Below are 26,734 nucleotides of genomic sequence, written 5' to 3'. Positions count from 1 at the left end.
CAGAAAGCGCATACCAGCAGCACTATAAAGAGTTCAAAGAGAATGAGTGACAGGCAGCAGCCTTGTCTGGTGCCTCTGAAGGGAAGAAAGGAACTGGAGAGATATCCACTGAGAGTGACGTATGTAGTGGCAGTTAAAAGGTAAAGCATGCCCATGCCCATTTTTTGAAGCGTAATATGCAGGAAGGTACAGTCCATCCGATCGAAAGCCTTCTCAACATCGAGGGATAACAGTATCGCTGTGATCTGTTTAATGGTGGCCTTCTCAACCAGATGGCTGTACATATGTTATCATGAGTCTACCCGCCCGGAATGTAACTGCTGTGGTCCAGGTTTATTAGCATAGGAAGGACCTAATTTAATCCAGTCACCCATATCTTTGTGTAGATATTGGCATTCACATTCAGAAAGGCTATGGGCTCCTGCTGTCGCTATGAGGTTTGGGGATCACCGCTATCACAGCCTCTTTCATTGTCAGCATGACTGCACCTCTGGGGGCACAGTTATTAAAAATTGCAGTAAGTTTGGGGATCAATTGAGGAGCGAAGGTTTTATAGAATTGGGCAGTAAGTCCGTCTGGCCCCGGAGTTTTGTTTGGTGACAGGGTTTTGATCGCCTCCTTGACTTCTTTGGGAAGGATCGGGCCCCCCAGAGAGTCATGCTGATCATCTGTGTGTTTAGGGGGGTGGATGCTAGCCAAGCAAGTCTCACCGTCAATTCTACAATTCATCTCCTGCGTGTAGAGGCATTCATAGAAGAAGTAGAAATTTCAACTTTAGCCGTATCTTTTTGGTCTAGGGCACCGGCAGAGATAAGAATTTCTTTAACATGTTCCCGTTCTCACTTTACCCATAAGAAGAACCAACCAGAGGGGTTGCTACTTTGTCACTCCAGATATAAGAGCGATTTTGAAGATAGAGTAAAGAGAGGTATCTTTGTTGGTGTAGTGCAAGCAAAGTTTACCCCTTGCCTTCATGAGTGCCCAGGTGAGGCGGTGCGATGAATGCCGATGATATTCTGCCTCTGAATCCCAGATCTCACTCCCCATTTTCTGGACCGCCAAGGTCCTGATACTCCTGTGCTCTGTTGCTGCCTCTACGAAGTGACCCCTAATAACTGCTTTAAATGCGTCCTAAACCTCGGGAGTCAAGACCTCACCCCGCCTCATTATGTTCAAAGTATTCACCAATGTTTTCTCCAATTTCAGTTTTAATGGCTGGGTTTCTCAGAAGGGAGGGGTTGCATTCTCCAGTGGCCCCTTGACTTTCGCAGAGCGCTTTACTTAGCACCAGTTACGTTACACGAGGACACACATTTATTTTAGGCACGGAGAGATTAAGTGATTTGCCCAGAATCACAGGAGGTTTTGGCGTCGTTACCGAGACTCAAACCCAGATCCCCAGGTCCGAGGTCGAGCGCCCTTCTTTCTTGCATGAATGGCCTTCTATCCATCTTGTTTCCCCTTGTACTTTTGCCATTCAGTTTTCCACAGACATCAGTTTCTTCTGTTTTGGATACTTCCCAAAGTTATCTTTCGAACAGTAAGTTACACCTATTTTTCCTTTCTCTCTTCAACCATACAGGTACATCCTTGCAGCTCCTCCTATAACTAATTTTAAACATGTTTTACCTCTAGGTTTGAGAGTTTCTTTAATTGGTCTCCTTTTTAGGCCTTAAGTCATCTGACAATCTGCTTTCCGTTCTGTTTTTGTAAATGGATATTTCTGTTCCCCTTCTTCTAAGACTCTATGTTTATTTTTTAAGGTTATCGTTTACTCAGGCTCTCCAGATTTCCTTTTTCTGTTGTTTGTTGATTTGCCTAGTGACATTTTTTGGCACTCAATAGTAAATACCCCCTCCCCCCAATTAGTGTACGTTCTGTGTCACCATCCATGGGCGGCTCTTCCTAATGGAGCCTCTTTGATCTCATCTTTACAGATTTGTTTTCTCTCAGTTTCATGACAGCTGCTTAGTATGAACATCCTTTAAATCACACTGATAGTAAGCTCCAGGGTCCCGGTGTAGTGATTGCTTAACTTTGGGCCCGATTCACAGAACTAATTTACGACAAAATCCTAAACTTACTACTTTTAGTATTCACAGAAGGCATTTAGTAGTCTTAAATTAGGATTTTGTCTTAAATTGGGATTTTGTCGTAAATTAGGGTTTTGTCTTAAATTAAACTTAAGACAAACTTAAGTTAAACTTAAGTTTAACTTAAGACAAAATCCTAACTTAAAACAAAATCCTAACTTAAGACAAAATCCTAATTTAGGACACAATCCTAATTTAAAACAGAATCCTAATTTAAGGCAAAATCCTAATTTAAAACAAAATCCTAATCTAAGACAAAATCCTAATTTAAGACTACTAAATGTCTTCTGTGAATACCAAAAGTAGTAAGTTTAGGATTTTGTCGTAAGTTAGTTCTGTGAATCGGGCCCACTGTCCCTAATAAATCTAATATCACCTGTCCTTGTGACTGGTCATTGTCTCAAACTTTGATGCACTTTGTGTTTTTCTGCAAATTTTATAGAGCTTTTGTTGTTTTTTATTTGAAGCCAATTTGAAAGTGTTTGGAATTAAGAAAGTGTTGAGATGCCTTATTTTATTTACAGCTTTTAGGTAGCCCAGATGTATGTTCTAGCGTATGTTCCTTCCTCAAAGAGGCAGGTTTTTTTTTTTTTTGGTTTTTTTTTTAGCAGAGTTTTATATAGCGCGAACTAGACCCGAACCGAATCAGGTATCAGAGCGCTTTACATATTTTTCCTGTTACGTTACATTTTTACGTGTTCCAGTTACTTTCATTTTTAGGCACGGGGAGATTAAGTGATTTGCCCAGAATCACAGGAGGTTTTGGCGTCGTTACCGAGACTCGAACCCAGTTCCTCCAGGTCCGAGGTAGAGCGCCCTAGCCGTTAGGCTAACTCCTCTCCCCTAGTTAGATGTAGGAAATCTATCGAAGGCTGACCCAAGGGTTTTCTTCTATCTGATTTTATTATTTGTGTAGTCAGCCTATATAATGATGTTTTAATTGTGTTTTTATCTGATTATGATTGCATCATATTGTATGGCGTAAAACTGAATAAAGATGATTTGAACTTGAACTATTAACCCTATTTTGCCTGGGTGATAGCACTGTTTCTGAAATGATCAGCAGGATACAACTTTGCATACAACCCCATTTGCATTCTTGTTCTTGTAGAGCCTTATTTATTAAGGGGATGATAGAATTAACGATTAGAATTCAAGGAGATGCAAGTTAAAAAATCTGATCTGGGTAAACATCTAAGCTTGAGGTGCAAAAACTTGACATCTTTGCCCTGAATAATAGGCTGCTTGCGTCATTTACTTGTTGAGTGCATGTGCGTTCAGAAAGACTTCTATTATATATGTAGTACAGCTCGGTCCCTACACAGAAAATCCTGCAGATCCTGAATACCACAGTTGTCTAAAATAGTATGTTTAATAATAAATAATCTGTTGGCGTGGCATTAAGCAAGTGAAACAAGAGTTTATTCGTGTGACATGGCAATGTTACATATCAACATGAGCCAGTGGCAACATTTCTGAAAAACGTTAGTGCTAAGAAAGTCAGGCACACAACATGAGATACAATGAAATGTGACTTTAATGTTTACGTCAAAGTAGTGCACAAAGAAAAGAAAAAATTTCTACATAATTTGCAGCATACATGGCAATGCTGGCAGGAAGCAATCCAGTTGTCAGCTCCGTTATCTTTCATTATTACATTGTGAAGACACAGGTAGCAGGTAACATTGATGTGGTGGGATACAAACCTAGATAAATACAAAAGATAAGGTTAGAGTGATGGCAGTTGTGGACCTGATTAAATATAACTAGGCATCTGCCATCCATTGAGATTTTTTTCCATAAAGATGCTGTAATAGTCCCATGAAGTCTCTTGTCTAATAGTAAAAATAGATTTTTGTTTGTATACATGTTAAACCCCAAACTAAATGGTGATTACTGCAAGCCCTTGTACCATCAATATTTCTCCAGAAATGGTGATTAAAATTGTTTAATTTAAATATGTAGGAAATGTATGACAAAGTCAATATAACTCATCGTAAGATTTGTAACATAGCTTGTCACATAGCTGCCACCTGATGTAATTTAGATATCAATAGTTACTTCGTTTTAGGGTAGTTCACACATCAGAAGTGCCAGAACATTGCTATGTCTCGTTTTAAGCAATATTGGAGTAATTAGTAATTTAATTTAATGTGTTTGAAAGATTTGTAACAAACAAAGTTGATTTTTAGCTTACTTCCAGTGCTTCTGGTTAAGCAGTACTTGAGTCATCTGTCCTTATTCAATTATGTTGTGAGTAGTTGTGACTTGAAGTTATACCACAAAAATTCTTACTAATATCTTCCAGGTTTGAGCCAGGAGTACTTCCAGAACTAGGGTACTCCTGTATAATTTTTCGAAATCATTAGTAAGTCAGAAATACTATGAGTAAGTTAGAGAAACATTTATGAGTTGAACCCTCATTTTAGCATATCTGGTGTTTATGTGATAGCATTACTCACCAGGATGGCGTTACCTTTAATGAGATAATGGTATCATTTTTCTGTAGCTATCCCAAACTTCTCCAGCATTGTATCTTTCATGGAATCACATTGTTGAATCACTCCTTGTTGTCGAGGTGGGAGACTCTGGTTGCATAGAATGTCAGTCCTCAGTAGATAGATGTACAAACACCCATCAATTTAGTAGTACATTCACATCACTGAAAATTAGCCTGACCTTAAAGAGTGAGGTGGAAGCACAGTGAACTTCCCTCCTTCTAGAAGCCACTATAATTCAGATTTCTTCTGCATGTTGTGTGTTGGGGGTCTCCATTAAGGTTTGCTCTTTTCCCTTCATTGAGATTGCACTTATTTCATCTCAATTGGAAGCTTTTCCTTTCGAATAGTTGTCTCAGGACATTGTGCCATGTTAAATCCCACCATGTTGAATATCTGAAAAAAGCTGTCATCAGGACCTTGGAGTTTGTGGCATAAAGTGGCTGTATGTTGAGGATCCGCTTGACATGTGTATATATAAACTATACCTTATCACAAGCCGCAGGGGTGCAAATTCTATAGGAAATTCTCAAAAAACACCTTCATGACTCAGAAAGCAGGATCCTCTATAACTTGAAAAATAAAGAAGCGCTTTTTTTAGTTGAGGAAATTAGCAAAAGTGCCACGCTGTCGACCTTTAGAATGGCACAAAAATAAAACTCTGGAAAAGTATGCTGCCTTTTAAGTCATCTTCGATGGAAGATATAGGTCTGAAAGAGCCTTTTGTAGAACATTTCCAGAAAGTCAGAAACTAAGACACATAAGCAGCCTGAGATAAGATTTCAATTAGAAGCATTTGGAGGGCACAATACTATGATCGCGATGCCCTTTTGACAGGTACCAACCGACCTGAAAAAGAAAACCTAGTATGTGTCATCAATTACTCGACCTTGAACTATAAGGTTAAGAGAATTTTGGACAAAAATTGGCATCTCCTGAATGTGCATGAAGATCAAAACATTCTGCAAAAACCTATCGTGGCATATCGTAGGACTGCTAATTTAACAGACAAATTGGTTCATACGAGAAGCAGATCAAATAATACTCAGAAAACCATCACGGGACTTCCTGCTGTAAATGGGAACCACAGATGTGGTACCTGGGTGGCCTGAAATTTTGCATTGTTAACCAATTAATGGCAATACAAAGGCAAAAGTGGAACTCTGAAGGATTTCACTAATTGTAGGAGTAAGAACATAGTATATCTTATTCTCTGCCCTTGCCTTTCATGATATGTAGGTGAGACAGGCCGTGAGTTTAGTATACGGTACTCTGAACACAAATCGGCCTTCAGAACAAAAAAGATTACATCGCCTATGATCCAACATTTTATTGATTTGAATCGTGAGGAAGGTGATTTGAGATGGCTCATACTTGAAAAAGTGAGAACTCACCCTGGACAAGACAGCACGCAGATAAGGAAGCGCAGAGAAACTTCTTGGATTTTTAAACTGGATACTGTAAAAGAAGGACTCAACGAGGAAATTATTTGGCAGGTCACATGACCTGGAGATATTAACTCAGCCATTCAATTCCAAAACCTGAGCTATATAAGCCATTTTCCTCTGCTTGTTAGAAATAACCTATTGAGTCATGTTCCCAAGGGATTAATCACGTCAAATTATTTCGTCAGGTTTGAATCTGAGAGAATTTAATTGAATATCAAGTGACCCATTCTTAGATTATGGCATAACATAATTAGAAGTATTTTCCCCTTCTAGGATGTAAGTACAATACAAATATTATAATTGGGAGAGATTGCAGTCTGATTTGAAACGAAAAATATGAAGAATACTAATGTTCAACTTAGCATCCCAAATATTCAGACCACTTAGCATCAAGCGTGAGAAGATCGACACTATTTATAAAAGAATAAGAACCATTATATATAGAGATCACTAAGATGGCACCCGGATAAGCAAAAGAAAAAGCAAGAGGTGCACACACACGCGCGCAAAACGGTTGCAACACTAGACCTGTTTTCGTCTTCTTTTTTTGGGGCCTTTGAAAACTAGGCAGCCAGTTGTAGTTTAACTTCCCATGTAGGAATCAATGTAAACACGAGTTCATTTTTCCTGTTTTAAGGTCTCGGCCTAGCGTTACACTGCGCAGCCGAGATTTTATGTCAACAGTATTGGGGGCTTAAACCCGCCCCTCTTCTCCATTGGCTGGCCTTGTAAATGCTGGCCAGCCATTGGAGGAGAGGGGCGTCACTCCTTTTAAGCCCCGTCTTTTTGGGATTCGGGGGTGTGTTTTTTACTTTCTTTCTGTTTTCTTTCTCTCCTCTTCCCTTTGGCTGGAATATTACCTTCCAGCCAATGGGAAGAGGAGAGGTTGTGTCTCTGCTCACCCTGTTTGAGGGGGTGCTGCCTTCTCCGTAGTAGAGGGTCGTCTACTCTGGCCTGTTTCAAGCCTCACTACCTGGTCGTGTTGTGGATATGTCAGTCCAACGTAAATCTGGTAAGTTAGAAAAAAAAACATACTGTGACTTTGATTGAGACCTTTACTCCAAAGCTATTCTAGAGTAAAATTGTACCATCATGGTGATAATGCCGGACATTTTAGCATTGGCTCTGGAGCAACGACTGTACTCGAACACTGAAAACGTCATTTTTGAAAAACTTCAGTGATCAGAGATCGCGGTGCCCTCCACTCGGCTGCACTCTCTGCTGTGGCTCTCTGGATGCCGCCAGAGGCAGCGGAGAAGCATCTCGGGTTGTGGGGTGAAACAGATGCGAAGGACGGAGCTCCGGCTGGGACTGAATCCGGGGAATTCAGTGCCTCCAAGACACTGCCTCCCGGAGTAGTGATCGCAGTGCCCTCCCTCAATGACTTGGATGTCTGTGCACAGACCCCCTCCTCCTGTCTTCTGTAGTGCACAGCGCCACTGCCAACCCTTCCTGCAGGGAGCGCACAGTTCTTTTCCTCTCGAGCCCCAGGCTTGGCATGCCTTGGACTTGGGTGACGCACTTACGTCTACTTCCAAGGATGTGGTCACCTGAGAACTGGCACAGTATACACGGTCTGTTTTCTGTGCCTATAAATACATTTTCGCTATTTCGTGAAAACCGGATGCAGCAATAGTCTCATCCCGTGAAAGACTGGCGGCCATGTCAGAATGGTGTGTGCGTTCAACGAGCTGCAGCAATCAGAACCCACACTTTGGTGAATAACGAGAAGAAAGGCTGCCTATGTGTTGCACAAGATAAGCAATACAAATCTTATCTATTTATTGCATTGGAAATTCTAACACAGGATGGATGGTGCCACGACGCTAATACTGAAATTGTCGGGAATGTGAATTTTGCCCGTGTGCCAGGTAGCTGAGGTCAATAGCTAGAAGGGAAGACTGACTTTTCTAGATGTGTTTAGTGTAATCAGTGAACCCCACAAGCGACTTGGTAGCCGGGTTTCTCGCACATGCACAGAGAGCGTTAGCCCCCATTGGGTGTTGAAGCTACAGCTGAGAGACACCGCCTGTCTGTCATGGCCGGCCAAGGGGGCTCCGGCCCCAGTATCCTCGAATACTTCAGGGGAGAGGATGGCTACCGTTGTGGATACTGCCGAAGTGAGACTGGGAACATGTCCCACGGTAATAGGAGGGAAGAGGTAGAGTGGGTATTGGGATGCTCTCTTATACCAACTAGGAACTGGCACATGAAAAAGTAAAGCGAAATCGACCCTTCTTGGAGCAGAGGTGCACCTACTATAGAGAATGATCCACCTCCACATACAAGTCACTTTCGGTGAGTTGCGCTGCGAGAATTGTTGCTAAGTTCAAGTTCAATAATTTGTATAGCGCACTACTCACCCAGAGGGTCTCAAGGCGCTTGAGTGAGGGTGGGTGTATTATTTATCGAATAGCCAGGTTTTTAGTTGCTTTCTGAAGGAGAGGTGGTTCTGTGTGAGGCGGAGGTGAGTGGGGAGAGAATTCCAGGTTTTGGCCGCTAAGTAGGAGAAAGATCTTCCTCCCATGGTGGACCTATTGATTCGCGGGATTGTGGCGAGGGCTTGATTGGATGAACGTAGTTGGCGGGTGGGTGAGTAGAAGGATAGTCGTTTGTTGAGGCATTCGGGTCCAAGGTCGTAGAGGGCCTTGTGTGCGTGGGTGAGGAGACGGAACGTTATTCTTTTGTTGACGGGAAGCCAGTGGAGATCTTTCAGATGACCGGAAATGTGAGCTTGACGGGGGATGTCCAGTATGAGTCTGGCTGAGGCGTTTTGGATGCGTTGGAGTTTTTTCTGTAGTTTGGCTGTGGTTCCGGCGTAGAGGGTGTTTCCATAATCTAGTCGGCTAGTGACTAGTGCGTGGGTGACTGTCTTTCTTGTTTCGGTGGATTTTTTGAGCATGCGAAGGATGTTGAAGCATGATGATGAGACGGCGTTGACTTGTCTGGTCATCGATAGGGAGGAGTCTAGGATGAAGCCCAGGTTACGTGCGTGATCTGTAGGTATGGGTGCTGTGCCCAGGGCCGGTGGCCACCATGAGTCGTCCCAAGCCGAGGGGGGTGATCCTAAGATGAGGACTTCCGTTTTGTCCGAGTTTAGTTTTAGACGACTGTTCTTCATCCATTCGGCTAATTCTTTCATTCCTTCGTGTAGATTGGTTTTGGCTGTGTTAGGATCTTTGGTGAGGGAGAGGATCAGCTGGGTGTCGTCAGCGTAGGAGATGATGTTGAGGTTGTGTTGTCGCGCGATGGATGCGAGGGGACTCATGTACACGTTGAAGAGGGTGGGACTGAGTGATGACCCTTGTGGTACGCCGCAGATGACTTCGGTTGCCTCTGATTTGAATGGGGGAGGCGGACTCTCTGGGTTCTTCCGGCGAGGAACGAGATGATCCAATCCAACGCTTTTCCTTGTATTCCGATGTTGCTGAGGCGTTGTATGAGGGTGTTATGACAGACTGTGTCGAAGGCGGCGGAGAGGTCAAGTAGGATGAGGGCAACTGTTTCTCCGTTGTCCAGTAGCTTTCGGATGTCGTCTGTAGCAGCGATGAGGGCGGTTTCAGTGCTGTGTTTGGCTCGGAAGCCGGACTGTGAGGGGTCAAGTGAGTTGTTGGATTCAAGGAAGGCGGCGAGCTGACTATTGATGGCTTTCTCGATTACTTTGGCCGGGAAGGGGAGGAGTGAGATGGGGCGGTGGTTCTTAAGTTCAGAGGGGTCCGCTGTGGGTTTCTTCAGAAGGGCGCTGAGTTCGGCATGTTTCCAGCTTTCTGGGAAGGTGGCGGAGTTGAAGGAACAGTTGATGACATCGCGGAGATGGGGTGCGATGATGGAGTCTGCTTTGTTGAAAATGTGGTGGGGGCATGGGTCGGTTGGCGATCCTGAGTGGATGGAGTTCATCAGGCGGATGGTGTCTTCAGTCGTGATTGGGTTCCAGGCGCAAAGGTTGTGAGAGTGCTGTTTTGGTTCGGAGGTGGGTGGAGTGGGTTGCTCTTCGGACAGGTTTCCAAAGCTTTTATGAATGTCGGCGATTTTGTTGTGGAAGAAGGAGGATAGGGAGTCGCAGAAGTCTTGGGAGGGAGTGATGTCGTTGGTGCCGGCGGTGGGGTTGGTAAATTCTCTGACGATGTTGAATAATTCTTTGCTGTTGTGGGTGTTCGTGTCGAGTCGATCCTTGAATGCTGATTTCTTGGTGGATCGGATCAGTTGGTGGTGTTTGCGGGTGGCGTCCTTGAAGGTGGTCAGGTTGTTCGTGGTTGGGTTTTTTCTCCAGGTTTTCTCGAGGGTACGACAGAGTTTCTTGGATTTCTTAAGGTCATCGTTGAACCAAGGGGCCTTTTTGCTACCTTGTTTGATCTGGTGGTTTTTCTAGGGTGCTAATTTGTCAGCGCTGTGGGTGATCCATTGTGTGAGTTTGGTGGCAGCTTGGTTTGGGTCCGGTGATATGGCGGGGGGGTTTTGGTTAAGCGATGTGAGGAGTTGGTCGGTGGTGATTTTGTTCCAGTTTCTTCGAGGAATAGGTTGTGGTGGGATGTGGGTCGTGGTCTTTTTGTAGCTGAAGTGATCGCAGCTGTGGTCCGTCCAATGGAGAGCCGTGGTGTGGTCGAAGGAGATGTGTTTGCTGGAGGTGAAGATAGGGTCGAGCGTGTGTCCGGCAAGGTGGGGGGGGGGGGTGTCAACAAGTTGTTTGAGTCCGAGATTGGCCAGGTTGTCCAGAAGGGTGATGGTGTTGTTGTCATTATTCTTTTCCAGGTGGAAGTTGAGGTCTCCCAGTAAAATGTAGTTCTCGGAGGTAAGGGCATGTGCGCTGATGAAGTCAGTGATGTCTTCATTGAATTGTGTGCGGGTTCCTGGTGGTCTGTAGATGAGGGTGCCTCTTAGTGTGGTCCTGGGGTCGGTGTGGATCTGGAAGTGAAGGTGTTCGGCGGTCGCGAGGTTATCGTCGGAGCTGGTTGTGATTCGGATGGTGTTCTTATGGGCGATGGCGATGCCTCCTCCTGTTTGGTTGGTGCGGTCTTTTCGGATGATTTTGTAAGCGTCCGGGATGGCTATGGCGATGTCGGGTGCTGATGATGCGTTCATCCAGGTTTCTGTAAGGAAGGCGACGTCTGGTGATGTGGTGTCGAGTAGGTCCCAGAGTTCAGTGGCGTGTTTGTGGATCGAGCGGGTGTTCAGCAGGATGCACCTTAGGTGGGTGGGGTCGGAGCTGTATTTGGAGGAGGACGATTTGGTGTGGGTCCTGATGCAGGCGAACTTGCATGAGTGGCATGCGAATGGTCCGTGGGTGTGTCCTGGGGTAGCTACGCAGCATTTTGGGGTGCGTCCGGGGTTAAGGGCGAGGAGAGTAGCGGCGTCATACGTTAAGCGAGTGGGGTGGGTGTTGCGACGACCAGGGGGTCTGGCGCTGGGCGCGGTCCAGGCGCGGACGGGCGTAGACGGGCTTACCTTTGGCGCACCTTCGGCGCGCATCCGCTGCGCGTGAACGCTGCGCGCAAATGCATCTGTCATAAGTAGATAGTGGTGAAGGGAGGGGCGAGGGAGGGTCAGCTGGGAGCAGGCGGAGATCAGGGCAGGGAGGCTCAAACAACAACAAACAAGATGGCTGCAAGCCAATAATGAAACCGGACTGGGGCACGATAGACAAATGCACGAGGCAAATGGCAGTGGCGTCGGCAATATCTGGCAAATTAAATCAGCAGGCAGCACAATTACAAGTTGGACTAGCGCACCTTGGCAATACGCGCTGCTATCTGGAATACCCTAGCGATAAGCAAATAATTATGCAGGCTATCAATTGCGATCCGATAATTATGCAGGCAGTCGATTTACACTAAATATATTGTGCAGGCTCAAGCAGTGCAGTGCGAGATCGCTACTGTACCCTGTACCAGGTGAAGGCGTGGAGCAGCTTGTGGAGCGACCGCTTCTGCTGGGAGCAGGACGGTCACAGCGCAGCTACGGCGGAGCGTGGTGATCAGTATCAGTGGGAGGGAGGGTCAGCTGGGAGCGGGGCGGAGATCAGGGCAGGGAGGCTCAAACAACAGCAAACAAGATGGCTGCAAGCCAATAATGAAACCGGACTGGGGCACGATAGACAAATGCACGAGGCAAATGGCAGTGGCGTCGGCAAAATCTGGCAAATTAAATCAGCAGGCAGCACAATTACAAGTTGGACTAGCGCACCTTGGCAATACGCGCTGCTATCTGGAATACCTTAGCGATAAGCAAATAATTATGCAGGCTATCAATTGCGATCCAATAATTATGCAGGCAGTCGATTTGAACTAAATATATTGTGCAGGCTCAAGCAGTGCAGTGCGAGATCGCTACTGTACCCTGTACCAGGTGAAGGCGTGGAGCAGCTTGTGGAGCGACCGCTTCTGCTGGGAGCAGGACGGTCAGCGACGTGCAGCGGAGGCACTCGGTGTGACTGCCTGAGAGAGACCGGGATCCACTGCTGTGTTGGGCGATGGGGTTGGTGCTGCCACCGAAGCTACTCTGCCTGCCCATCCTGAAGCCTGCGTTAATATCGGCCTAGCCGGGGGGCAGCTGTGACCCACACTCGGCCTACTTGCTCAAGAGCTGCGTCAAACTGAACTGAGCCCCGCGAACCTCCAGCAGGTAGGCCCAACATAGATACCAGTGTTTTTTTTCTTGCCTCTGTTCCCTGCAGGATGTGGTCACCTGAGAACTGGCACAGTTCATTCGGTCTGGCAGGCTCTTCGGGAAAGCGGTGAAGTGACTCATCTGACGGCAGTCCCTAGGAACAAATAGGCAGCGCAACAAACAATAAGTCACCGCTTGTATAATATCGTTGAGCAGCCCCTTGAGCAAGGCTCGGTCCAGAAAAATGATTGAGCAAGCTCCGGCAGGCTGATCCTGATTCCTGTTACAGTTCCAAATGTTCCGGCAAGGATCCTTCGTGGTTTTTCTCTCTAATGGACGGTGGAGTTTCACTGTTCTGAAGTTACAAAGGGACATGGTTGTGGACTGTTCACCATTACTGGCAAAGAAAGAGGAATGAAGGTGGTGCTCCAATGTCTTATTGGCATACCTGCTGCCTGATTAGTGTACTACTGAAGACTTCGAGCCCTTAATAGAACTGAGAATTGTAGACATGTTTGCTGGAACATTTGTCAGCCATCTACAGGTTCAAAGTGGGTGCTGCATTGGAGAATGATTATTATAGAGCTGGTTGCTTTATGAATTTTAAAATTTCAGGTACCAGTCTTTCTTTTGTTTCTGAAATTTCTGTTTTCCTCCAGGATGTAGGTTTCGCATTTTCACATTTTTATGTTGAAGTATTGTAGTGTACAGCCTTAAATGATATACATGCTGTTTTAAGTGTTCATCATTTGTCAACCGGAGCCTTTTCAGAGGACACAGGAGTGACAAGAAATGTTCAGTATGTTTTTTCTTGCCTCTGTTCCCTGCTTCTGATCGTTCCCTGCTTGTCATCGTTTTTGTCTTGCCTCTGTTCCCTGGGGCGTTACTGGGCAGAGATGGGTGTGTGGCTGACCGAGAGTGAGGGATGTCTGTGTGTGTGTGGGGGGGGGCTCTGTGTGTCTGTGTGTGGGGCTCTGTGTGTGTGTGGGGGGGCTCTGTGTGTCTGTGTGTGGGGCACTGTGTGTGGGGCTCTGTGTGTCTGTGTGTGTTGCCCTCTGATGTCTGTGTGTGTGGCTCTGTGTGTCTGTGTGTGTTGGGCTCTGTGTGTCTGTGTGTGTGTGGCTCTGTGTGTCTGTGTGTGTGTGTGTCTGTGTTTGTTGGGCTCTGTGTGTCTGTGTGTGTTGGGCTCTGTGTGTCTGTGTGTGTTGGGCTCTGTGTGTCTGTGTGTATTGGGCTCTGTGTGTGTGTGTATTGGGCTCTGTGTGTGTTGGGCTCTGTGTGTCTGTGTGTGTTGGGCTCTGTGTGTGTGTGTTGGGCTGTGTGTGTCTGTGTGTGTTAGGCTCTGTGTGTGTGTGTGTGTGTGTTGGGCTCTGTGTGTGTGTGTGTGTGTGTGTTGGGCTCTGTGTGTGTGTTGGGCTCTGTGTGTGTGTTGGGCTCTGTGTGTGTGTGTTGGGCTCTGTGTGTGTGTGTGTGTTGGGCTCTGTGTGTGTGTTGGGCTCTGTGTGTGTGTTGGGCTCTGTGTGTGTGTGTTGGGCTCTGTGTGTGTGTGTGTGTTGGGCTCTGTGTGTGTGTTGGGCTCTGTGTGTGGGGCGGCTATGTGTGTGTGTGGCTCTATGTGTGTGTGGGGGGCTCTGTGTGTGTGTGGGGGAGCTCTGTGTGTGTGGCTCTGTGTGTGTGTGTGTGGCTCGCTGTGTGTGTGGCTCTGTGTGTGTGTGGCTCTGTGTGTGTGTGTGGCTCTGTGTCTGTGGGGGGCTATCGGTGTGTGTGTGGCTCTCTGGGTGTGTGTGTGGCTCTGTGTGTGTGTGTGGCTCTGTGTGTGTGTGTGTGTGTCTCTGTGTGTGTGTGTGTGGCTCTCTGTGTGTGTGTGTGGCTCTCTGTGTGTGTGGCTCTGTGTCCGCTAATACTCTCTACTACGCTCTAATGCTCACCTATTGCCATTTTAAATGACAATACCATTTATTTATGTTTTTTTTTTTAAATGAAAAAAATGCCATTTGCAATGCCAATAGCTCTAACTTTAACAAAGCCGACGCCATTGCATTGTAAATGCTTGTTAGCTTTGTGATGAAATAACTGGACGCGCCAGAGTGACCTGGAGTCCAGGACACCTAGAGGTATAGACTAAAGAGTAAGTCAGCACAAATTTGGTATACACAGACTGTGTCTGTGACAATCTTTATTTAAGACACAGAGAAGAACATCTCTTTATTTATGTTTTACACAGTTACAAAAGCGAAATACAATAAGATAGCGGATACTGCTTGCCCCGACGTAGGAATGATTGAAAATCATGGCACCACAGGGAGAAGTTAAAATTTCACACTCATAATAAGAATGAGGCGCCCGTAGTGTAAAATTGGGTAAATATGAACACAGATAGTTATGAGAGTATAGTAAGCATTAATAGTCACACAGTTTAGTAATTATTGCGTCTTTCTTTGTCTTTTTCCCCCCAAAAAACTAAATATTTGCAGGTAATATTAGCTTATGACTGCAGACACCCACCCCTGAGTAACCTCTAAAGGCACAGTGGTTGCTATTTCTCCGGCTGGAGTATAACCAAAAAGACAACAATATCTGCATGTAAAGAATTGCTTACAGACAGGGAGGAAAAAGGGCACTATTACTATTGGTTCTTTCTTTGTCCCTCTTTCTTTTTTTTAGAGAACTGCCTGGGTTCTCCTTTCACCTTTTTCAGGCAATAATTGGCTTCTTGATTTTTCCTGTTTGGTAAGTAGCAGATGTGATGAGAAGCTAATAGTTTCATCCTACCACATGTTTATTTTCTTTTTCTCGTCACTTGAGCACCACTGGTGAAGGTTTTTCCGATGTTTAAGGGTGAAAAGTATTCTTTTTTATTTTTTTTTGCAAAAAATATTTTTGTGGGGGCAAAATAGGAAAGCTACCGGGTGAAACTCATTATGAAATTTTATTTCGCTTCCATAAAGTTAATCTTAGAATGCCCACGGTCCACCAGCAAAAGAAAAAAATTATTATAAAAAAAAATAATAGGTCCTGATAAAGATGGAGACCAAGTGTCATGTCCATTGAAACGTACGTCGACCTGAGAGTATGATGCCCGAGCTATCAGCATAGCATCTGAGGGTTGAGGTTTTCGCCCGTAGTTGTGTTCATCTGCATATGCAACGCTGTACTGGGGGGTATGAATGTATGAAGTATGTGTCAGTGATATGAGTGTTGAAAGGTGAATGAGGTGTCTGTGTGGGGTAGATAATTTTGTTCTAGTAAATCTATGCTAGTCTATTGATAAGAAAGATTTGAAAACTGTGTATAGATCATGTGTTCTTCTTGATTAGATTGTGATTTTTATGGAACTATGGGGCATATTACCAACATCTAGCGATAATTATCGCTATGTTGGCTTAGCGGCAATATTTTTATCGCCGTGCTGCGACGATTTTTATCGCTTAGGAACCTTGCTATTATCAAGGTTTATCTCCTAAGCGATAAAAATCGGCTGAAATGCATGAATATCGCTGAAAAGTCAGCGATATTCATGCATTACCGAGCTAATGCTCTTAGCCATGTTATCCACCTATCATTGGATAACATGGCTAAGAACTGCTCAGGGGCAGGTGTTAGCTTTTGGAGATATTCGCGCTTAGCGCGAATATCTCCAAAAGTTGGTAATGGGGGATAGCGATGTTAGCGACTGTTTCCAGTCGCTAACATCTTGGCACGCCCACTTTGCCTGTCATTAGTGATACATTTCACTGACATGCAAAGCGGGGCCCAAGATGGTCGCTATCTCCTACTAGCTGTCGCTAACTGGTGTTAGCGACAGCTAGGTAATAGGGAGATAATTTTATCTCCGCTTTCTTGGCTTTTAAAGCCAAAAAAGCGGAGATAAACCCCCTTGATAATATGCCCCTATGTATTATTGCAATGTAATGTTACATTGTAAAGAAATAACTGTGTTTGAAAATAATGTGACAATATAAGCTAACATTTTGATGTTGTTTTTTTTTAAATAAGTGAACAATGAAATTAAATAATAACAATAATAATAATAATAAAATATTATTTTACGGAAATCATATCGTGGTGTTGAGAAATGATGAGTTTATGACCCATTTCTATGCTATATAGTAGGAAGCACTAAAGATTTAGGGTCACGTGGGAGGTTGCTCATTATATATTGGTTTATTTCCCCCTTACTCCCAGACCATATAAGTTTAGTTTCTTAGGGGGGCGCTTTCTTTAGATAGACTACCTCAGAAATGAGAATAGATGACATCTCTGGATTTGCAGGATACATACTTCAAACAGTTGCTGGGGTGAACGAGTTATGCATGATGCTTGATGAAGGAGGCACGGTTCCTCTGATTCTTTAGGCCCTCTCTGCAGCATTTGATACCATCTTCCATGATATCTTGCTAATTAAGCTGCATGAGATTGACATCAGAGATTCTGCTTTGGGCTGATCACCTTCTATTTGCAAGGCGCTGCGCAGAGAAAATGTCATCCTATTATTCTAAATGTAAGCCCATTCTGCAGGCACTTCTTCAAGTCTCATTGCTTAGCCTCACCCAGTTGTTTAGTATATATGTGGCCTCTCTAGTTAGCTTGATCTGGTCATATGACTGCTCTTTTATGATGTATGCTGATGATTGATCATCTGCGTGGATGATCTGGTGGAGCCAGGGATAACTTTAAGGACTACTTTACAGAAGTGACCTTGTGGATGAGCAATAATGTTCTAAAGTTAAATCCAGCAAAGTCTGAGGTCCTTATCCTAGGCAAGGTAAAGAACATCTGTTTCCATCTTTGGTAACTCTCTGACATAGGTGCAGCTCCAGTTCCTGTATCCACATTGAGGAACTTGGGGGGTAACTCTTGATGTTTCTTTGAGCTCTGGACTATCTAACAACTTACTTTTTCTTTAGAATGTGTGTCCTCTCTTGCCTCAGATCAGTAGGACAATGATTATCCAGGTGACAGTATTATGTAGACTTGATAATTGCAATGATCTTTTATTATGATGTTCAAAAAATTACTCTTCAAATTCCAGTTGATACAGAACCTGGCAGCATAAAACATTCGTGAACTCCAGAGACTTGAACATTTTAGCCAAGTTACAGTGGCTAACAAAGGCTGAAAAAAATGTTACTCAAAAGCCCTTTTTTCATACATTAGGCATTCTATCAAGGCAGACCACTCTATTTACAAGCCAAGTTCCAACATGATAGATTAAAATGACTGCTACTGCAAGGAAAGTTTGGCCTCTGTTGCTATTCAGCAAGAGGCCAAACTTGTGTCCCTTGATATAATAGGAAACCTTCTGGCGAATGTACTTTTTCTGTCCAGGCTGCCATGAAATGGATTCTCTCAGACAGACATTCAATCAATTGGTGTTTAAAAAAGCTCTTATGGCCCTGCTTTATCAGACGCAATTTCTTTTCATACAGAGTTCATGCCTTATTATTGATAATTAGTCATAGCACCAAGACACCCTTTGGGTATCAGTAGCACTCTACAAATAAACGACATAAAATATCTCTGTACCTTACAAGCCTCGAAAGTACATCTCCTTCCAAGTTGTGAAATGCTTCCAACCAATATTGCATTCTGTGCTTTGGACTCAAACTCACCCACTGCATCTGTACAGGGTGGGTGACCCCAGTTGCGGCACCCCTGTGATATCATGGATTTCAAATATTTCTTTTGGCTCATAAAAGGAAGGCCATGGCTCAAGGCATCAGCATCCACCAAAGCTTGCATGCAGTTGTTTTATAGCCTCTGGTTGACGATGACCTCGGCAATAATTTCCCCAAATCAGAATTCAGATTTTTGGGCCCTATCCTGGACATCAAAATGGGAAGTACTTTCACTCAGAGGAAAGCTTTGTAGTATTTTCAAAATACCACCTGTCATTTCCAGCACATAAAGAAAATAACAGCCGCACCTTCAAGTCAATACTAGGTATGATATGCACGTGTATCCTTTTGATTCAAAACTGATGCCTAGAAATGAAGCCTTTATAAGCAGCTTTAGATGTACAGTGGGTGCATTTTTAATGCTCCTTCATAGACAATCTCAATGTGTCTCGGGTGATGGACCAACAGGAAACAGATCTCTATAGGTCTTCTTTTCGCACCTCAAATCGGTACTTTTGTAATAACAATACTGGAGAGTGTAACTTCAAAGATGTCCAACGAGGGGACTTTTGCTTTAAGGACCCAAACAGACACAACGATTAACATAAATAAGATAGAAATAAGGAGCTATATTCAAAGGTCTGACTTCCTTCCTTCCCAGGATTCATCAATCATTGATACACATTCTTGTAGAGCCAAATTCAGTTGTCCCACCACATAGGACAAATACTTAACAGAGATCTATCTTCTTTCACTTTGATGGCAGGCTCCAGTGTGTAACAAATTTGCAGATCTAGACATTCCAGAGGATGTAGGTGGCTAGTTGCTCAGCAAGGGCACAGTTCACCAATAAACCTAGAGACCCAAATGGAAATGCTTGTGCGTTTACCGTGCATCGAAGAACCTGCATGCCACCCATTTTCAACCACATCAATTGCTTCCCTACATGTAGTAACTAGCAGAATCCGAACTTAAATGTACTTCTGTAAAAGTACACCTTGCAGTGATCTTCAGGCATTGTTGCTCACACTCTGCAACCTCATTATTGTCTACAGGTTTGACAAGGAGTATGTTAAGGGCCTCATCTGATCCTTTACACATTTATGAAGACCTCCGATAGAGTGGGAACTGACACAATCCTATCACACCTGATAATAAGTCTGTTTGAGCCAATGCATAGATCAGACTTAATATTTTTTTCATGGAAGACCTCACATTGGCTAGAAGAATAAGTGAAACGTGTGCTCATGATAAAGGAGCCTTACATGAAGTTCGCTACTGATCATTCTATGTACGAGCCCCACGTACATTCCCAAATCCAGTCTGACTTTCGCATAAATGAGCCTGTGATTCTTCTCTTTCGAAATCCCCCAAGCAGAGCAAAGAAGGGTCTCTTTTCCTTGTACGTTGATGTCTTAAGTTCTACTTATCTAATAACTCTAAGGAGATAGGGGATACTGCCAGGACATATCCTTTTTAAATAACCTACCTTGCAAGGGTTGAATTATTCCCCTGATTATTTAAACTCAACCCCCTGGGGACACCAATAACCAGTACACCAGGGGGTAGTCTTAACTGTCTCCCTCTCTACCTCACTTATAAACTACACCCGCAACAGAATATTGAGTCTCCATGGTCCACAGCTGTAGATGTCTTGACCTCCATCCTAAAGAGCTGTCCTGCTTGTTCAGGATAGAAGCCTACATTGGTGATCACTTCCACCAATGGGAGGAGGGGCCAAATGATGAAGTGCGCGACCTCTGCATGGGTGAGCTCTCTCGTACTCAAAGCACAGGACTTCTCTTAAATAATTCTACATGAGGTCCAGCTATTTTTCTCCAACCGGGCATCATATGTCTTTGGTTTTTTGGATTCTACTTAGCCAGGACACACTCCTTTTGGCAAAAGGATCAACTCTTTGTTTCTTTGGGGCACCCAAGTAAAGGTAGACCCCATTCCAAACAAGGCATTGGTAGATGGATTGAAGTGGTGATTACGGTTTTTCATAGAAATGCTAACCGTCTTCTCTAAGAAAGAGACAGGGTGAGCTCCATAACAAGTGCTGTGGCAACAGATACCCTGTATGCTGGAGACCCACTGGCTGATATCTCCATGCCAGCAACTGGGCACATGTTCAACAGGCCGTACTGCCTATTTACAGTGAGGATATCTGTGATTGGACATGCTGTTCTTCATAACCTCCTTTGGTAAGGTGGGCCTTTTTCTCCCTCCTTCCTTATTTCTTATGTTGTATACTGCTTGCTACTCTGTTTCAAGCATGTGACTCCGTGAATGATATAATGCTGCAGAGGTAAAAAGTTACTTAGCTATAACTACAGTTCTCAAGTATTGGCATACTTCATTGATTCTTTATACACAAAGGAGCTACAGGCATAGCGAACAGGTCATTCCCACTCTTATAATCATATACAACACGGGACCTGTTCACAAGGGGAATCTCATCCTCAGATCCCTACCAATCCATTATGATTTCTGTTGGCACAGCGGTTAATCATATATCGTCTGTACTATTCGGATCTGGGTCACCATTTTTTCAAAACAAAAGATTTAAAATGTAACTGTTGCGTTGATTCTAACTAGTGTCTCCCTCGGTCAATCCCCTCCCCTCATGTGATATAATCACGCTTCAGATGAGCGAGAAAAGATTTTTAGAGTGAAAAAATGTGAGAGGAGGTTGGTGGTGCCTCACGGAAGTAACACCATGGAAGTGAGCAGGAAGGTACTCGCCTGCTTCCTCAGGTTCTCATCATCAACGACCACCAACTCCTAACAAAACTGTGTTTAAAGTTGAATGTAATAAAAGGAAAAGTGAACATTGGTGCTAGGATGTGATGTCAAAAACTGCCTGTGCACCAGACAGTTTATCTCAATGTGCGGCAGAGTCAAACCAGCGATTGGGACTGCGGGGTCCCGTTCCATAGCTCCGCCCGTCCCAGTTAAAACCGAGCTAGATCACATTGGCTGTTAAATTTTATTCAGTGCTGTGTGTCTGCTCTTTTAAAAGCCAACATGTTTCATTGCCAGGGGAAAACTCACAGCAATTTCTTCAGGGCGTGGGTCAATCACTCCACCCTGCACTATTATTTGTCTATTGTTAGTGTTCCGGGATACTGCCCCACATAGGCATACCTGTACCCTTGTGCACATGTGAGTGTGTACGTATTCACTGTCTCACACTGCTCAAACATGAACCCAAAATATGAACCGTGGTTTCCTCCAGGAGTGGAGTTCAGTGCACTTCCATGTTAGTTGAAGTATGGGCCTTTTCAAATGATACTGATGCACTACTAAATTGATTGCTTTTTGTATATCTATTTATGGCTGATTGCTGTTTTATGATGCTTTTTATGTAACTGTAGGGTTCAATCATGAAAATCCATAAAACATACCAACACTGGAGGAATGCAGTTATGGAAAGTTTACATTTCTTTTAAAAGGAACAAAGCCGCACTGTCAGAGGGGTTCCTATATTTATAATAAGATAGTAACTGCTTTTCGTATAATAATGACAGTTTTGCATCAGCGATGTTATGTTATTTGATGGGTGAGTAACAGCACTTCTCTGCACTGCAACTATACTGTCAATTGTAAAGTGCAATTACATAAAAAAAGAGAACTACAACTTCTATTTTTATTTTCAAACACCAATATTTGCATGGGAGTAATGGTCTAGGTGTGGAAAATTGTACAAGAATAGTAATGCTTTAGACTGTCAGATTTTTATTTTTTTATACACATATGCATTATAACTACAGACATGTGGTGGCTAAACGTTTATATTCATGCTTAGAATAGGAAAAACTGCACACCTTTTTCACATCACAAATTAATGTTCACAGATTTCCTTAAAGGTCTTAACATTTAAGGGTTTTTTTCTGATGCCGATCTTCTCAGAAAATTGGTATACTTTTTTCCATAAATCTTTTATAAGGTTTTTAGAGGATATGGTTTTCTTGAGACATGATCCTGTTTTTTTTACCCAAGGTTTCATCTTCGACTCAGCCACATTCCCAGACACTTTGAAACATGCCATCATCATGCCCTTGCCCATCCGCTAACCCAGCCATGCTTTTCAACAGACCCTTATTTCTCCTACCATACTTGGCAAAGATCCTTTAGAAACTGATCAAACAGCACCTCACTGACCACCTCAGCTGAAGGGGTGCCAAAGGCAAGCCTATCTGTGCCTGGACCGCGCCCAGCTCCAGTAACCCTGGCCCAACGCACTCCCACAGGTACACCGCAGCAGAACTTAGTGCCCTGGACCCTGCACACAACAACTACTGCCTCGCATCACCACAGCCACAGTGGGACCCTTCAACTGCATCCACTGGTGCTTCACCACCACACCTCCTCTAACCACCACCTCATTGAACAGAGCAATGGCAACCCCAAATGCTGACACTCCACCAGATCAACTCAACGGCCTCCCAATCAATGCCAAATCACTCTGCAAACACACCACCAAAGTGTGGGACACTATTTCCACCATCAAGCCCCTATGTGACTTTCATCACAGAGACCTGGCTCACCCCCACATTTGCCCCAGACATTGCCACAGCAACCCCCAGTTGCAACATGAAGAGAACCCCGAGAACACACCAACAAACACGGTGGAGGCATCGCCATCATACACAAAGAATTGATCACCTGCAACATCACCAACGGCAACACCATGCAGAATATGGACCACATGAATTTCCAGATCCATGCCAGTGGCAAAATCAGCATCAAAGGCACCCTCGCATACAAACCGCCAGGACCACAAACCGGCCTCAGTGACGCCATCCCCAAATTAATCACCCCTCTCTCCGTCAAATCTGAACACTACATCTTCCTGTGAGACCTCAACTTTCACTTCAAAGACTCCACCAACACCACCGACCTCCTGGAAAGACTAGACATCTGCCTCAAGCAGACTGTCACCGACACCACACAAAGCAGGACACACGCTAGACCCTGTCTTCACGTCCAGCAAAAAAATCAGATACAGCCACACATTGGAACTCACCTGGACAGATAACTCCATCGTACACATCACCCTCACCACCCCAACACGCACCACCCTCAACCGACACAGCGCTCCCTACCACAGCTGGACCAAGCTAACTCAAGAGCAATGGACCGATGCCCTCAGCACAGCTCAGCCCGACATCACCACAAACCTGAACCAGACAGTAGAGAATTTCAACGCCTGGATCACCAGTGCTGCCAACCAAGTCACCCACACCAAACCAGCCAAAATGCAAAGGCCCACCAAAAAGCCAGCTGGTACATGCCAGAACTCAGGGCATCTAAACACAGGTGTAAACAATTGGAAAGAAGATGGCGAACCAGCAGGAACAATGCCGACCGGGCTGCCTTCAAATTAACCCTCAATCAACAACTACCACCGCCAGGTCAAAGCCGCAATAAAGTTGGCCCTGACACACCGGATTGAAACAAGCATCAACCAAACAAAGGAACTCTTCACCATCGTCAGAGAGTTCACCTGCCCATCAGCCACTAAAAACTCGATTCCCCCTCACAGGAACTGTGCGACTCCCTTGCTGAACACTTCCACAACAAGATAGCAACCATATACAGAAACTTCAATCAACAATCCTCCAACTTCCTCAGCAATCCATCAAACACAGCCACCAACTACTTGATCACCACATGGAATAAACTTAACACACCAACAACTGATGAAATCCATCCACTCAGGAGAACCCACCGGCCCATGCCCCTATCGACTTTGGAAACCTCGGAAGCAATTAGACAAGCCACCAGCACACCACCATCCTCAATGTCTGCATAACTACAGCCACCTTGCCCGAAGCATCAAAACATGCAGAGGTCAGGCCCCTCCTCCAGAAACCTTCGGCAGACCCCAGAGAGTTTCAGAAGTACCATTCCATCTCCCTTCTCCAATTCCCTGCCAAACTCCTGGAGAAGGCAATCAACTTCCAACTAACTGATAAACAAAATGCTGGACCCATCCCAATCGGGGTTCAGAGCCAACCACAGCACAAAGAGCCCTGATTGCAGCAACAGACAAAATCCAAACCCTACTTGACAGCGGAGAATCATCCACTCACATCCTCGAGGATCTCTCCGCAGCTTTCGACACTGTCTCCCTCCACACACTCATTGGTCGGCTAGGCAAAACTGAAATCACAGATGATACACTCAGATGGATGGCATCCTTCCTCACGGGACGCACCTAGAGAGACAGCCTCCTGCCCTTCACCTCTCAACCCAATCACAACATCTGCGCAGTACCCAATGGCTCGTCAACATCTACATGACACCACTCACAGACATCGTCCGATCGCATGACATCAACATAATTTCCTACGCCGACAACACTCAGCGTGTTCTTTCACTCTCAGCGAACCTCACCTTCACTAGGTCCAACTTCCACAACTGTTTGAAGAACGTCAAAACATGGATGAAAGACAACTGGTTGAAAATTAAGACCGACAAAACAGAAGTTCTGATCTTTGGTAGACACACCACTCTTTGGAACAACTCCTGGTGGCCAGCAGAGCTCGGACCTACCCCCATGCTGAAAGACCATGTCCGCATCCCCGGCATCATGTTGGACAGCAAACTCTTCATGAAATGTCAGGTCAACGCCGTTGCCACAGCCTGCTTCCACACGACCCACTTGCTGCGTAAAATCTACAAATGGCTCCCCATCAGCACAAGGTAGACTGTGACGCAGGCCCGCCTCACCAGCCAGCTCGACTCCAGCAACACACTCAATGCCAGCACCTCCACCGAACTTATGCAAAGACTCCATACTATCCAGAACGCAGTAGCCAGACTCATCCTCAACCTGCCCAAGAGGACACACATCACCCAGCACCTGAAAGACCTCCACTGGCTCCCCATCCAGAAGAGATGCCAGTTCAAGCTCCTGGCCCACGCCTATAAAACCCTCCACAACCAAGGACCAGACTACATGAACCTCCGCCTGACCTTCCACCAACCCACAAGAAACCTCCGCTCCGCACACCTCACCCTTGCTCTCACACCACGTATCCTCCACAGTCCCTCCAGAGGACAATCCTTCTCTCACCTCGCTGCCAAAGCTTGGATCTCCCTCTCCCGCACCTCACCCTCATTTAACCTCTCTGTAGTGGTGGACTTCAGCAAGGCCTACCAGTGCTAGGGGTTCACCCTTCTCTGCACAAGTCCTCAGACCAATAGGATAGAATTTGGCACAGAAACTGGAATAGAAAACAAAGTATGTATTAACCTCATGAGGTGGAACTACATTCACACAACACCCTTCGGTAGTGTATGAAGTAGCACACTGAATGGAAGGAGCTAGGGGCCAGATGTAGGTAGGGTTTTACCGGTCGGTAACGGCCGAATTCGGCCGTTACCGACCGGTATTTGGCATTTGATATGTAGGGGCAGGTAAACAGGGAAATCGGTAATTTTACCGATTCGGTAAATATACCGGTCGGTAAATTTACCGACCGGTATATTTACCGAATCGGTAAAATTGATATGTAGGTGGGACTCTTCTGAGTCCCACAAGGCCTACAAAATCGGTATTTTACCATCAAATTGTATTTGATGTTCAAATACCGATTCAGGTGTGCATGCACATGTGTGCATGCACACCTGTGCCATATGACAGGCAGACCTGCCCTTAGGGCAGGTATGCCTGCCATATGGCCCCCGAACCTTTTGTGGGGGTGCTAGAGGGTGTCAAAGTGACACCCCCTGCACCCTTGTCAAAATTGGTATTTACCGAATCGGTAAATACCGACCGGTAATGCCCCATTCATTCCTATGGGCTTCAAAGCCCATAGGAATGAATGGAGCATTACCGGTCGGTATTTACCGAATCGGTAAATACCGATTCTTAACGATTCGGTAAATGGAACATCTGGATGTTCCTACATACCCCCACTTCTTATTTACCGATTCTTAATTACCGAATCGGTAAAATTCGGTAATTAAGAATCGGTAAATAAGTTTTACCTACATCTGGCCCTTGGTCCTTTTATACCCACACAGGGGCTCAAAGGAAGGTGGTACAAGTACAACAAGAAGGTTTTAGGTACATATAAAATCATACAGAAAATGCACAGTCAACAAGTGGGAGGAGCTAACAGTTGCTAATTCTGATGAACACATCCTGACATTTACAGACTAACAGCAGCTGCAAGGACAGCTGCAAGCTCCAAGAGCAGACAACAGCAAGGTAGGACAGAGCACATGGCACGCACGTGGTAGCACATGGCAGACAAGATGGCTGCCAGAAATACAAAATGGATTCCACAAAACGGATACGATAACTTCTAAATACAGGATGGCTTCTGCTAATGCTAACCCAATCGCTACCAATTTACAACATCTCCAGAAAGGGACTCAAGGCCTGGCTCTACAACTGATACCTACAGCAAAGCACCTGGATACCCCTCAGGGGTGATTATCTGCGCTATACAAAT

The 26,734-nt window shown here is 44.9% G+C and overlaps 1 long non-coding RNA gene across 1 annotated transcript in view; it reads right to left on the bottom strand.

The window, feature by feature from the left end:
- Positions 1 to 3,612: 3,612 nt before the first annotated feature.
- LOC144753910 (uncharacterized) overlaps positions 3,613 to 26,734 on the bottom strand; it is a 58,081-nt gene continuing 34,959 nt past the window's right edge. Inside the window, exon 3 of the long non-coding RNA XR_013594596.1 lies at positions 3,613 to 3,799. This is a non-coding gene — a long non-coding RNA (uncharacterized LOC144753910). The remainder of the gene's footprint in view (positions 3,800 to 26,734) is intronic.

Source organism: Lissotriton helveticus, chromosome 5_1 (genome assembly GCF_964261635.1).
Source record: "Lissotriton helveticus chromosome 5_1, aLisHel1.1, whole genome shotgun sequence".
Classification (NCBI taxonomy): Eukaryota; Metazoa; Chordata; class Amphibia; order Caudata; family Salamandridae; genus Lissotriton; species Lissotriton helveticus.
This window is presented reverse-complemented; position numbering and strand designations above follow the sequence as displayed.